Below are 14310 nucleotides of genomic sequence, written 5' to 3' on the forward strand. Positions count from 1 at the left end.
TGTAGTTTTAATTTGCATTTACCTAATTACTAGAGTTATTCAACATTATTTCATATCTCTGTTGACCATTTCTATTTTTTTTCTTTTGAAAAGTGTCTGTTCGGTTCCTTTGCCATTTACTAATAGGCTTATTTGGGGTGTGTGTGTGTGTGTGTGTGTGTGTGTGTGTGTGTGTGTGTTAAGTGTTTGAGTTCTTTGTACAGCCTGGAAATTAATGTCCTGAGGTGCAGGTGGCAATGATTCTCTCCTATTCTGTAAGCTCTTTTTCACACTCTTGATTGTTTCCTTTACTGTGAAGAAGCTAGAAGATTTTTGTTTGATACCATCCCATTTACTGAGTTTTTAAAATTCTTGCACTTTAGGGGTTCTGTTAAAAAACTCAGTTCCTCCCCCTTCCGGCTGCTCTCCATATTGCGCTGAGCGTGTGAGCCTCAGCCCTTGTATGGTCTTGTGGAAGACTATGTTGTTACCTAACATTCTGCTCACTGGCTAGCGGGCAGAGCCTGGAAAGGTTTGGGCGGCTGTGAAGGCAAGCTTGGCCTGTGCTCTGGACTGCAAGTGTTCCAGACCGGGTACTCCAGGGGTTGGAAAAACTATACAAGGCGAAGAACTTGCATCAAGATCAGGACTGAAATACTTTAATGTGGGTGATTTAGCTCAAGAAGGGCAGTTATATAATGGCTACAATGAAGAGTATGATTGTCCCATTTTAGATGAAGAGAGAGTAGTTGTTGAGTTAAAAAACCAAATAAGAGAAGGTGGAACTATTGTTGATTACCATGGTTGTGATTTTTTCCCTGAACGCTGGTTTCACGTAGTTTTTGTGTTGAGAACAGATAACAGTGTCTTGTACAAAAGACTTGAAACAAGGGGTTATGGTGAGAAGAAATTAAAAGGTATCATGCAGTGTGAGATTTTTAAAGTTCTTTACGAAGAAGCCATAGCATCTAAAAAGAAGAAATTGTGCATCAACTGTCCAGCAATAAACCAGAAGATCTAAAAGATAATATAAATCAGATCCTGAAATGGGTTAAAGATCATAACACTTGACTGGTCACTTTACAATCACTGTTATTGATACCTTTCTGCCCACTTCATAGAAATTGTCCATATATTATTAAAATTATTATTAAATGATATTATTAAAATCATGTTACAAGCCTAGCAGGTGCATAATTTAAAGGTTTGTGCCTGGGTCTCTTTTTCTCCATATAAAAGCTAAACAATGTCAAATATAAGGAATATAATATTAAAAGTAAAAATTGTCATTTAATGCTTTAGTTACTAAATAATAAATATGACCAAAGGGGTTGATATTCTTTATGCTTATTATAGAAGAAAATGTAGATGATTTATTAAAATAAAAAATAAAGCATCAGGAAAAAAAACTCAGTTCCTGAGCTGACATGTTGGAGTGTTGGGCATACATTTTCTTCTGGCAGGAGAAGTTTTTCTGGTCTAATTCCTAGTTCTTTGATCAACTCAAAATGTAATATTGTGCAGTTTGAGTGATGAGGGTTACATTTCATTCTATTACATATAGACTTCCAGTTTTCCCAGCACCATTTGTTGAAGAGGATACATTTTCTCCAACATATATTTTTGACACATTTATCTAGTATGAAATAACCGTATATATGTCAGTCTGTCTCTGGGTAGTCTATTCTTTTCCATTGGTCTTCATGTCTGTTTTCATGCCAGTACCATGTTCTTGTGTTACTATAGGTCTGTACTCTAATTTAAGGCCTGGTATTTTGATGACTCCTGCTTCATTTTTCTCAATAAATATTTCTTTGGCTATTTTGAGCCTCCTATTTTTCCAAATTAATATTATGACTCTTTTTCTTATTTCTAAGAACAATGTCATTGGACTTTTTTTGGGAATTTCATTGAATCTGTATAGCAATTTTGGTAGCATGGCCATTTTTGACAACATTACTTCTGCCTATCCAAAGCATGGGAATCTTTCAATCTTATATATTCTTCTTTAATTATTTTTCTGTAGTGTTCTGTAGTTTCTATTGTAGAGATACTTTGACTTTTTAAAAATTGATTTCCAAGTATTTTATTTTTCTGAGGCTATTGTGAATGGGATGGTTTTCATAATTTCTCTTTCAGCTGATTCTTTATTGGAGAATAAGAATGCAGTTAATTAATGGATGTTAATTTTGTATCCTACTTTGCTGAATTCATCTATGAGTTCAAAAAGTTTTCTACTGGAGCATTTTGGGTCTTCAAAATAGAAAATATGTCATTGGAAAACGGAGATAGTTTGACTTCTTTTCCTATTTGTTTCCCATTAATTTCCTCTTCTGGCCTGATTGCTCTGGTTCACGTTTCAAGGACCATGTTGAATAAAAGTGGTGAAAGTGAAAATTCTTGTCTTATTCCTGTTTTTAGAGGGAGTGATTTCAAGTTTTCTCCATTTAAAACAATGTTGGTTCTGGGTTTGTCATATATAGCTTTTACAATGTTGAGGCATGTTTCTTACAGACCTAGTTTGTCTAGTATTTTACACGTGAATAGATGATCTATTTTGTCAAATATTTTTTTGGGGGGCATCTATTGGGATAATCATGTGATTTTTGTCTTTAAGTCTATTTATGTGATGAGTTACATTTATTAATTTTCATATGTTGAAACATCCTTCCATCCCTAGAATAATACCCTTGATCATGGTGCACTATCTTTTAAATGTGTTTTTATATGTGATTTGCTAGTATTTTATTAAGAATATTTGCATTTATGTTCATCAAGGAAATTGGTCTGAAGTTTTCTTTCCTTAATGTGATTTTTGTCTGGTTTTGATATCAGGGTGATACTAGGTTCATTGAATGAGTTTGGAAGACTTCTCTTGTTTTTCTATTTCACAGAATAATTTTGGGAAGGTTTGTATTAGTTCTTTAGAGGTTTGGTAGAATTGAGCTGAAAATCCATTTGATTCTGGGCTTTTCTTTGTTGGTAGGCTTTTGGTGGCTTCTTAAGTTTCATTACTTGAAATTCACTCTTTAAATTTTCTGTATCAAACTGGTTTAATTTGGGCAGGTCATATGTCTCTCAGAATTTGTCACTGTCTTTAAGATTTTCTAGCTTACTGAAGTATAAAGTTTTGAAATAGTTTCTGATTATCATCTCTATTTCTGTAGTGTCTGTGGTGATATTTTATTTTTGTCATGAATTCTAATAATTAAAATTTGTCTCTTTATTTTGGTTAGCTTGGCTAACCAAAAATATACAATTTTGTGTATTTTTTTAAAGAACCAGCTTTTTGTTTCATTGATTTTTAAAAAAATTTTTCCATTTCAATTTTATTGACTTTGGCTCTTATTTTAATTATTTCCAGTCATCAACTGATTTCGGTGTTGATTCATTGTTCTTGTTCTAGGATCATAATATGGAATGTTAGATTATAAATTTGGTACCTTTTTATTCTCTAATGTGTGAGATCAACACTAAGAACTTTTCCCATAGAACTGCCTTCATAGTATCCCACAGATTTTGATATGTTGTATCACTCTTCCCACTTACCTCTTTTTTTTTTATTTCACTCCTGATTTGTTCTGCTATCCATTCACCATTCAATAGTGAATTAATTAGTATCCAGGTATTGGAGTTGTTTCTATTTTTTATCACATCATTAATTTCTAAATTTGTTCCATGATAATTTGATATAATTCAGGGTATTATTTCTATTTTTGTATTGCTTGATGACATAAAATATGGTCTGCTTTATAAAATGTTCCATGTGCTGATGAGAGGAAAGTGTGTTCAGTCATTGATTGAGGAAATTTTCTATATATGAAGATGGTGAAATGAGATGGACATCATTACCATAGATACATGTAAGACTACACATAGGGTGTGACACTACATCATGTACAACCAGAGAAATGAAAAGTTGTGCTGCAGTTGTGTACAATGAATCAAAATGCATTCTCCTGTCATATGTACCTAATTAAAATAAATTAATTTTAAAAAGAAATTTTCTATATATGTGTGTTCAGTCTAGATTGTAGATTGTATTTTTTACCCTCCTCATTTATTAGCACTGCTTCTGTTTGACATAATGGGTTTCCAGTAAAGATGCAGAGCTATATGAAGTGACCAGCATGTGAGCAGCGAGCTCTCACTTCTTTCATTCTTGTCATAGTCCCACTTGTCGGAGGAGCCCTGGATGGGGCTGACCTTCATGTCCAGTATCCTCTTGGTCCGCATGCCCACCCACTCTTCATCAAAGATGTGCGGGATGGGGCCGAACACATAGTGCTTCTCCCAGATCAGAACAAGGGCCGTGAAGCCAATGAAGAACAGGGCTGCGCCCACCCCAGTCTTCCACTTGTTGGTGACCCTGTTCATCTCAGCAAAGCTCTCATTGAACTGAATAGGATACAACTCAACTTTCTCATCCCTGGTCAGGTTGCTCCAGGAGGCGTTCTCCTTCTCCTTCAGGGCCTTCTGGCTGGAGGACAGCTGCCTGACATGGGCCACGTCAGGAATGGGTAGTCGCGCCGGTACACACACCTGGGGAAAACAAAGTCATCACTCTTCACCACGCTCATGTGCTCGCGCACACATAGAGGTGGAAATGGCTCGCTTGCTGATTAGGCTAAAGACCCTGGTAATCAACATTCTACACCTCTCTGTCGCATCCACATTGCACCTGCGCTTGTCCTGCAGGGAAAGCTCGCGAAGCCCTTGAAAATACTTCTTCCCAGGGCAAAGAAACCGGCGTGACGTCAGGACCCAGCCCGCAGCTAGTGGGAGCCTGGCGGGGAGGCCAATCGCGGCAGGCCAAGCGCTGGAGGCCCCCGCGTGACACGGTCGCTGGGACGCGGAGAAGGAAGCGGCCTAGGTCACAGCGCAGCGGCAAGCCTCCCCAGGGCCTGCGCCTCGCAGCGGTGCGCTGAGGTCAGAGCCTGAGGCCGGCATGCACCGGTGTCTGTGGAGGGGCGGATATGGCCCAGCCTAGGGCTCTGAGGCCGCCTGGAGGCCGCTGCCTGAGGGACCCTGCGCCTGGAGCCCGGCTGACTGGCTTCAATGTCACCGGGCCCCAGTCTGCCCGCTGTCCCACGCGGGTGCCAGCTGCCGGCGGAGGCCCACAGGCCCTCGGGCCCAAGACCCCATGGGCAGGCCAGCTGCCAACCCAGGGCCAACCGCCAGGCACTCACGTGGGCCGCTTGTAGATTCTTTATTTAGTTTTTGTTTGAAAGATCTATCTAGTGATGACAGAGACATGTTAAAGTCACCCAGTATTATTGTGTTGTGGTCTATTTGATTCTTTATTTTTTTTTCCAAAAATTTTTTGTACTTGTAGATGGACAGAATGCCATTGTTTTATCTGTTAATTTATATGTGATGCTGAGGATCAAACCCAGTGCCTTACTCATGCTAGGCAAGCACTCTACCACTGAGCCACCACCCCAGCCCTATTTGATTCTTGATGTTGAGAAGGGTCTGTTTAATGGATGTGAGTATTGCATTGTTTGAGGAATTAATATTTATGATTATTGTTTATTGTCATTGTGTACCCTTAAGCAGTATGAAAAGATCTACTTCATCTATTCTGATTAACTATGGCTTCAAGTCAACTTTATCTGATATGAAATTAGACACCTCTGCTTGTTTATGAGATCTATGTGAATGATGTCCCCCCCCATCTTTTTACTTTCAGTCTGTTTATGAGTTTGCCTATGAGATGAGTCTCTTGAAGACAGCATATTCTTGGGTCTTGTTTTTTAATCCAATCTACCAGCCTATGCCTTTTGGTTGATGAATTTAGACCTTTTATATTCAATGTTATTATTGAGAGGTGATACTTATTTCTGGTCACTTTATTTTTAGTTTATTTTAAGTTTGAGTTAAATTCTCTTTTGACTGGCTATTCTATTGTAGTTCCTTCCTCTACTGGTTTTCATTTGTATTCTACATTTCTTTTTCATAAAATATTCTATCGAATATGTTTTGTAGTGCATGCCAGCTTTCTTGTTGTGAATTATTTTAATTTTTGTTTATCATGGAAGGTTTTACTTCATCTGCAATTCTGAATTTTACTTGGGTATAATGTCCTTGGTTGGATCCATTTTCTTTCAGAACCTGGTATATATTTTTCCAAGACCTCCTAGCTTTTAGTGTCTGGGTTAAAAAATCAATTGAGATCCAGATTTGTTTACTTCTGTCACTAATCATTTTTCTCTAGCAGAGTTTAAAATTCAATCCTTATTCTGTATGATAGGCATTTTCAAAATAATATGCCTTGGAGTGATTCTGTTGGAACTTTGTGTATTTAGTTTTCTATGCCTCCTATATTTGATTTTTCTATTTCTTTAATTTATATTTCTGAGCCTTCATCTATCCTGATGAATCTCAGATTTGGACTTTCAACATTATTCTAAATTTCATGAAAATTCTGACCATTGCCTCTTAACATCTTTTCTCCATGATCAACTTTATTTTCAAGATTATATATATTATCTTATTTGCCAGAAACTATTATCTCCCAAGTGGTCTAGTCTATTGGTGATGCTTTCTATTAAATTTTTATTTTGGTTAAGTGATTCCTTCTTTTATTAAAGTATTTTTTAATTGTTGATAGACCTTTATTTTATTTATATGTGATGCTAAGAAGCGAACCCACTTCATCACACATGCCAGGCAAGTATGCTTCCACTAAGCCACAGCCACAGCCTCTGATTCCTTCATTTTTAGGATTTGTTTCATTCTTTTTCAGAATATCTATCACTTTATTGAAGTTATCTTTCACTTTTTATCTTTTCTCTTTGATTTCACTCTTTTCTCTTTGATTTCAATCCATACAACATCTTTTTTTAAATTTCATAGACCAGTTTGATTATGAACTTTCTTAATTCCCTCTCTGACATTTCATTCACTGCAGTGTCAATGGGGTCTGATGCTGTAACTTTCTGGGTTGTTTGGGATGGTGTGTTGCCTTGTTTTTTTTATAATGTTTGTGTGTGTAACCATATATCTGAATGGATCTGAAGCAGCAGAGTGTTTTTTAGGGGGAGGTGGGATTGGCTTATTTCATTTAGCGTGATATTCTCCAACTCCATCCATAATGCAAATACCATATTTTCATTTTTCTTTAAGGCTCAATAATATTCCATTGTGTATATATACCACAGTTTTTATTCATTCAACTTCTGATGTTTTTCTTTTAGTAATTTCCCATCCATAACATTCTGGGGTCCTTGGGACCCAGGTCCTTGGTTAGAAACTCTCATTTTTACTTGTTTTATTAGGAATTGAGCTCAACTTCTCTTTTCCACTTTTCCCCCCAAGCATAATGTTTTAATATACATTGACAAACTTATTCTAAAGTTTGTTTAGAGTGGCAAAAGACCCAGAGTAGCCAACACAATACTGAAGAAGAACAAAATTGAAGGACTAACATGACCTGATGTCAAGGCAATATAAAGCTACAGTAATGAAGACACTGTAGTATTTGGCAAAGAATAAACAAATACATCAGTGAAACAGAATAGAGAGTACAGAAATAGATGCACACAAATATAGTCAACTCATCTTTGGCAAAGGATTAAAGAAAATTGAATGTAGAAAGAAGACACTTTACAACAAATGGTGCTTAAGCAACTGGACATCTGTATTCAAAACATGGATCTAGATACAGGTGAACTTGAAGTGGATCATACACTTAAATAAACCTATGAACTTATTGTGTCCCTGTATGCAAGTATTTAGATTAATGCTATATATTATTATACAGGTTGTTGCTACTATTTGTCTCCCCTATATAGCATTAATCTAAATACTTGTTTCCTACTGCAACATCTACAATTTTAATAGGCACAATGAATAAAAATAGTAAGATCAGCAATTTCCATCAGTAAAACAGTAAGTAATTATGTATTGTATCTGGCATAAAATCAAACATTAGGTGTTATATATATGACTTCTGTCACTTAATAATTGTTTTAAGGGCTGGGGATGTGGCTCAAGCGGTAGCACGCTTGCCTGGCATGCGTGCGGCCTAGGATCAATCCTCAGCACCACATACAAATAAAGATGTTGTGTCTGCCGAAAACTAATAAATAAATAAATATTAAAAAATTTTCTCTTTCTCCTCTCTCTCTCTCTCTCTCTCTCTCTCTCTCTCTCTCTCTCTCTCTTTAAAAAAATAATTGCTTTAAAATTGGTGGTGGGGCTGGCATTATATAAACCTATTAATGATAAAAATTTTAAAAGCAGAATTAATTAAGATGAAAAAAGAAGAGAGAGATGGGTAGAAAAGAGCTGGCAATTTTAAAAGGTGAAAAGAAAAAAAATACAGAGATATATGTTGTGTTAGTTATGAGGTGAGAGGAGAAAAATAGAAGCAAAAATTTTTAAAAAGAGTGAACAAGAGAATAATAGAATTTTGCTGTTATCAAAAGAAAAGAAAGAGAAACAAGGGAAACAGAATAGTGAAAAAATACCAAACAAAACCAAAATATACTTATCAAATACTCTTATCCTAAAAAGACAGAGTAAGGAAAAATAACTACTTTCAAAACATGCTAGAAATGAGAAAACAGAAACAAATATGTATATGTATAAAGGACAAAGGTTCATGAATTTTCCAACATATAAACACACACACACACACACACACACACACACACACACACACACACATTAGAATCTTTAAGAAAAATTAAGGAATTATTTCCATTGTGGTGGCAAAAATAATCAGTGAATATATTTTTGCTGTCTGAGTGTGGATAGCAGTGACAGGAAATGGAAGAACAGTGACTAGATTGGGGGTCTCTGATGACCTCATGGCTGTGGTGTGCCTGGTGCCTGGGAGAGTTTCTGTGCAAGGGCACAGGATGCCTAGCTGCTATGGTGGCACCCTGCCTGAGGAGGATTTATACACGAGTATTATCAGTCTTGACCTTGTTCTCAGGCTCACAGCTCCCCAGTATACAGGAATTCGTATGCTGGACAGCCCCAATGTTTCACCAGCTCTGCTACTCCTGAGTCTGCCCACTTAACAGGAACCTGAAACAATGGATCTCTTGAGCTATACATAAAACTCCTAAGATTGCTCACTGCAACTATGGAAAAGCTGCATAGATGTTTCTAGTTCTACAACTTTCCTGAATACAAAGAATAATGCTTGCATGGTCCTTAACCTGATAATGAGTCATATATAAGTAAAGATTGCTGGTGTAAGATCTACTTTTACATCAGAGAGAGCAGCACTCCACCTGATCCCAGCTTTATCTTCATATTGCATGTGTGAGTCTTTAACCCCCCATTGCCCTTTGCCAGTTCCATGAGTTTAGCCATGCTGGTTGTGGCATCTGGGCCCAATTTTCTTTCTTTACATTTCTTCTTGAGGTATGTATAGAGCACAGTAGTAGGGGCTGTGGGCTGTTTTTGTGTGTGTGTTGTTCACCAAGATGCCAGTTGGAGTTCAAAAAAATTCCATCTTGACTTCTTGGCAGTATTATTTGGGGCAGAATGGGAAGGGCTGTCAGTTCCACTCCCAGAATGAAGTTGCTACTGGGTTCTGAGATATAAGTTCCTGTATTTGAAGATTCTGAGGGTGGGGTTTAGATCTAGTGAGGACCCAGGTGATTTATTGTGTGGCATAGTGTTTTATTGAGCACCTCTAGAGCCCAGCAATTGCTGATCTATGCTGGAAGAATGTACCCCAGGAGTATCCCCAGGCACAGGGGACACAATCCTTCACCATTCTGTTGCTTACAGATACTGCCCTTTCTAGACTCCTAGGCTCAGCCCCTGACCACGGTCACACCTGCCCATTCAAATTTGTCACCTGCTGCAGTTTGTCCTTTAAGCCACTGGACTTAAAGTGGGGAGAGGTATTCCCCTGGGTAAAATAATTTCTGTGACAGATTTTCTATGGATTTTCTAGGTACAGTCTAGGTCATGCAGCTGATATCTGCCAGAACTGTGTATCAGAGTCAGCCCCAATCTTCTGGATCCAAGTTGCTAACTCCTGTTGGTGCCACCACAGTGTAATGGGCCTCAAGATTGCTCCTACCTCAGCTCTCTGTAGACAACTGGGAAACAAGGGGCATCTATTGTGTAACAGTTTATTGTGCTGAACAGCCTCAGGATTTGCCTAGGAAGGATGATCCTCCAATCTCAGGATTTTCCATGTTAAATCTGTCCATAGTATTTCTCATCTTTTCCCATCATTTTCTCTTAATCCCACTGCTCCTGGAAGCAGCTTAGCTCTAATTTTGTCCATTTCCCTTGTTTGGTATGCCCCCCAAAATTATATATCTCTAAGGCATTCTGAATATCTAATATTGAATTTTAGTGAAATGTCTCTTTTACCCACTTCCAGAAGTGTATTCCTGCTGCTTGAATCCCAGGTCACCAAATGACAAGAAATACAGCTTCTCTATAGTCTGCCATCTTGTTCTTTTTTTTGTTGTTAAATTTAAAAATTGGAAGGCTACACTTTTCACTTAATTATTATGGTTTCAGCAATTGTGAAAAGATGAAAAATAAAATGTAGGGGAAAATACAGAACAGAATGAACATGCTTTCTTGAATCATACATCCTTCTAAAGCCACTGGAATCCCAAGGCTCTCATTATGTGTGTGTGTGTGTGTGTGTGTGTGTGTGTGTGTGTGTGTTGCATTTTGATTTCTTATATTTCAACTTTACTAAATTTGTTTATCAGTTAAAACAGTTATTTTAGAGTCCATAGGATTTTCTATATATAGTACCATGGGATTTGCAATTAGAGATCATTTTACTTATTACTTTCTGATTTGTACTTATTTCTTTTCTTGTCTAAAGTCTCTGGGTAGGACTTCCAATATTATGTTAGATAAAACCGGCAAATATAAATTCTTGTACCTGGTATTAGGTATTGTAGTAGTTATTTGAATTGTCAACTTGATTGGATTTAGGGATGTCAAAGATTAAAAGGCTTCTGGGTGTGCCAATTAGGGTGAATTTATGAGTGACTGGCATATTGTATAGTAAACCAAAATGGTGACCATCCATAAGTGTAGGCAGACCATCCAAAAGGTTGGAGACTTGGTTGGAATAAAAGTTGGAAAAACAAGTAAGAAGCAGCACATACAAGCTCCATTCTTCTTAAACAGGTTCCTGATTGCTGCTGTGATCACCTGAGGACATCAGACCCTTGCTCCTTCACTCTTCCAAATCAGACTCTGCTAGTGATTCTCCAGAGTATCCAGAAGCCAGTCTTGAATTGGGACAGCATCAATGATTCCTCTTGTTCTGAGGCTTCAGTCTCTTGGATTGTGTAGCTACTGGTTCCTCTGGCTTTCTAGCCTGAATGCAAGCCATTGTGGACTATCCAGCTTCTTGCTGTGTAAGCTAATCTAATGAGTCCCCCTTCTACAACCATATTTTCTGTTAGTTCTGTTCCTCTAGAAAACATAATACAGGAATAAAGCTTTTCATTTTTTCATCATTATAATGTTACCTGTGTACTTGTCACAGATGGGTTCTATTATATTGTGGTGCATTCTTTCTATACTTTGTTGAACATTTTTACTTTGAAAGGGTTTTAAATTTTTTCAAAAAAAACTTTTGTATCTATTGTGGTGGTCATTTGAGTTTTACACCTATATTCTCCTTTATGCTTTTATTAGTGCATTATAATTATACATAATATTGAGGTTCATTTTGATATAATCATACAAGCATAGGATATAATTTGCTCCACTTCAGTCCTCAATTCTTTCCTCTAACCTCCCCTCCTCACAACATCTCTTCCCCCCACAACTAAACTGTTCTTATTCTATTTATTTATAGTTTTTAATTAGTGTTTTGTAGGTATGCATAAAGGTAAAATTCACTGTGATGTATTCATATATGTACACAGCATAATTTGATCAATTTCATTCCACAGTTCTCTTAGCTTCCCTCCTTCCTTCTCCCTTAATCCCTTCCTCTGCTTCAGTGATCTCTCTACCATCTTCATGTGATTATCCCCCAATATTTTTTTCTGGTTTTACTTCTTCATATGAGAGAAAACATTCAACCCTTGACTTTCTGAGTCTGGATTATTTCACTTAGCAGTAGGTTCTCTAGTTCCATTCACTTACCAGCAAATGCCTTCTTTTGATGTAATATATAAAATTTATCTATTAATTGAGGTTTTCCCTGGAGGTCATCAACACATAGACTTCTGGATGCCCTGTTTACAGGCCCCAAATTCTCAACCTGGAGTGATTTTGCCATTCAGGAGACATTTACCAATGTGGGGAAACAGTTTATCTTTTCATGACTACAGATAGGTATGCTATTGGCATATAATAGGTAGAGGCAAAGAATACTGCTCAATTCTTTATAGTGCACAGGACAATTCCAACAACATAGAACACCCAGACAAGAATTAAAATATATGGTTTGAGGAATATTGTGTGCTCTAATAACCAAATTTCCCCTGTTTAAAATAAAAGACTCTTGTGCTAAATGTGGAGCTATTAAGGCTGTTTTTCTCTGCCAGGATTAATAAAACTGAGGCTGCAGATGACCTCAGAAGTACACCAAAAAGATATTGAATAAAATGTCAACAGCTTCTGTAAAACTAGTTGAAACATTATGTCATCTCTAAATTTTTCTTTCATCAGTATATTGTGAGGTTAAAGCTAAGTCCATGAGAAATGATCTTGGAATACTTAAGAGTTACAGTTAGTTTCAAGGAAAATTGAATGTCCACATATTTTACAAATTTTCTGTTAAATCATATTATTTTTCCTGTTACAAAAGGGCTGGGAAGTGTGCAATAATGATAGTTGCCTTAGGAATTCCAAAGGTGTCTCTCTCTCCTCATGAAAGCAAATGATCATATTGACATCATGATGTTCATAAATGTCACCTGGACAGATGATGATTTTTTTGGTATTACCAATGTTAGAGAATTATAATTAAGTAGAATATTATGTAAAAATACAAGAGTGAACTCTTACAGGAATGTGATTATAGGGAGAATAAGCCTTCCTAGTGTTTTTCTAGTTATTTTATATAGTGCCTTAGCATGCATCTATTCATCTTCATGAGGCTTTCCTCAGTGTTCCCAAGCTACTATTTACCCTTTACTCCTGTATATATAAAGCTATATACAGGTTTACACAAATCTGTATATATATATTCCTCATTTCCCTTAATAGATAGTGAGCTTCTTGTAGAAATGTCATTTCTGAAATATTCATAAGGCATTATATTATAATAACTGGCAATAAATAGTTACCAAATGAATAAATATACAGAAAATGAATACATGAATAACAATTGTGAAGAAAATGTTAAGGTATGTTGAACTAAATTAAAATGAAGATGTATCAAATTTTGGGGGGTGCAATGAAAGTAGTGCTTAGGATTGTTTTTGTATTAATGAATATACTTTTTTATAATTTTTAAAAAATATTTTAGTTGTAGGTTATATGTGGAGCTGAGGATCAAACCCAGTGCTTCACACATGCTAGGGGAGCACTCTACCACAGAGCCACAACCCCAGCCCTAGTGAATATACTGCCAAAGTCTGGCTTGGCACAAATCAGGAGCCACTTGTCAAAAAGAAACTAACTTTATTTTTAGAACTACAAGTCAAACAAAACAGCTCCTCAGGGAAAAAACCCTCAGAGCCCAACTGCCACCACCGGCTTCCACAAGCCTCTCCCCACACACCACCTCCCAACCTCCCACAATCCTCCTGCTCTTGAGGCCAATTGGCTGGGTCGCATGGGCGGAGCCAAAGAAGTCCCCCAATGAGCAGCTCCGTGGAGGAGCCAATCAGCTAGATGTTGCTGGGGCCACTGTGAGCCAATCATCAGCTGGCAGTCTGAAGGGCAGGGAAACAGCCCAATGAACATCACCACAGAGGAGCCAATCAGCTAGATGTTGCTGGGGCCACTGTGAACCAATCATCAGCTGGCAGTCTGAAGCTTGCTGGCAGCTGGAAGTTTGCTGGGGCCCCTTTGGCTGTGGCTCTCAACAATATACTTTTAAAGAAGATAGTCCTAAAATCAATAATCTAACACCTTATTTAGGAAATTGTTATGGTTTAAATGTGGTGTCCCCCGAAATGCTCAAATGTGACACAATTCAAGGTTTAGAGGAGAAATGTGTGGGCTATAGTCTTAACCTAATTAGTGAATTAATTCTTGGTGGGATTAACTGAGTTGCAAATGGAGGCAGCTGACCTTGGCATCAACCACCTGGTGCTGGTATTGGAGGAATTCAAGGGGTTCATGGAGGCTTCTACCAAGATTTCAAAGGAAGGCCTGAGAGGCCAGAAAAAGTACATCAAGGTTGGAGTCCCTGGGAGA

At 37.4% G+C, this 14310-nt stretch overlaps 2 pseudogenes; one reads left to right on the top strand and one right to left on the bottom strand.

Annotated features, from left to right (window-relative positions):
- Positions 1-460: 460 nt before the first annotated feature.
- Positions 461-1050, top strand: LOC101965351 (adenylate kinase isoenzyme 6-like; annotated as a pseudogene).
- A 2985-nt stretch (positions 1051-4035) lies between these two features.
- On the bottom strand, positions 4036-4629 carry LOC101955207 (cytochrome c oxidase subunit 4 isoform 1, mitochondrial pseudogene; annotated as a pseudogene).
- Between the last annotated feature and the right edge of the window lie 9681 nt (positions 4630-14310).

The sequence above is a fragment of the Ictidomys tridecemlineatus genome, chromosome X (assembly GCF_052094955.1).
Source record: "Ictidomys tridecemlineatus isolate mIctTri1 chromosome X, mIctTri1.hap1, whole genome shotgun sequence".
Lineage (NCBI taxonomy): Eukaryota > Metazoa > Chordata > Mammalia > Rodentia > Sciuridae > Ictidomys > Ictidomys tridecemlineatus.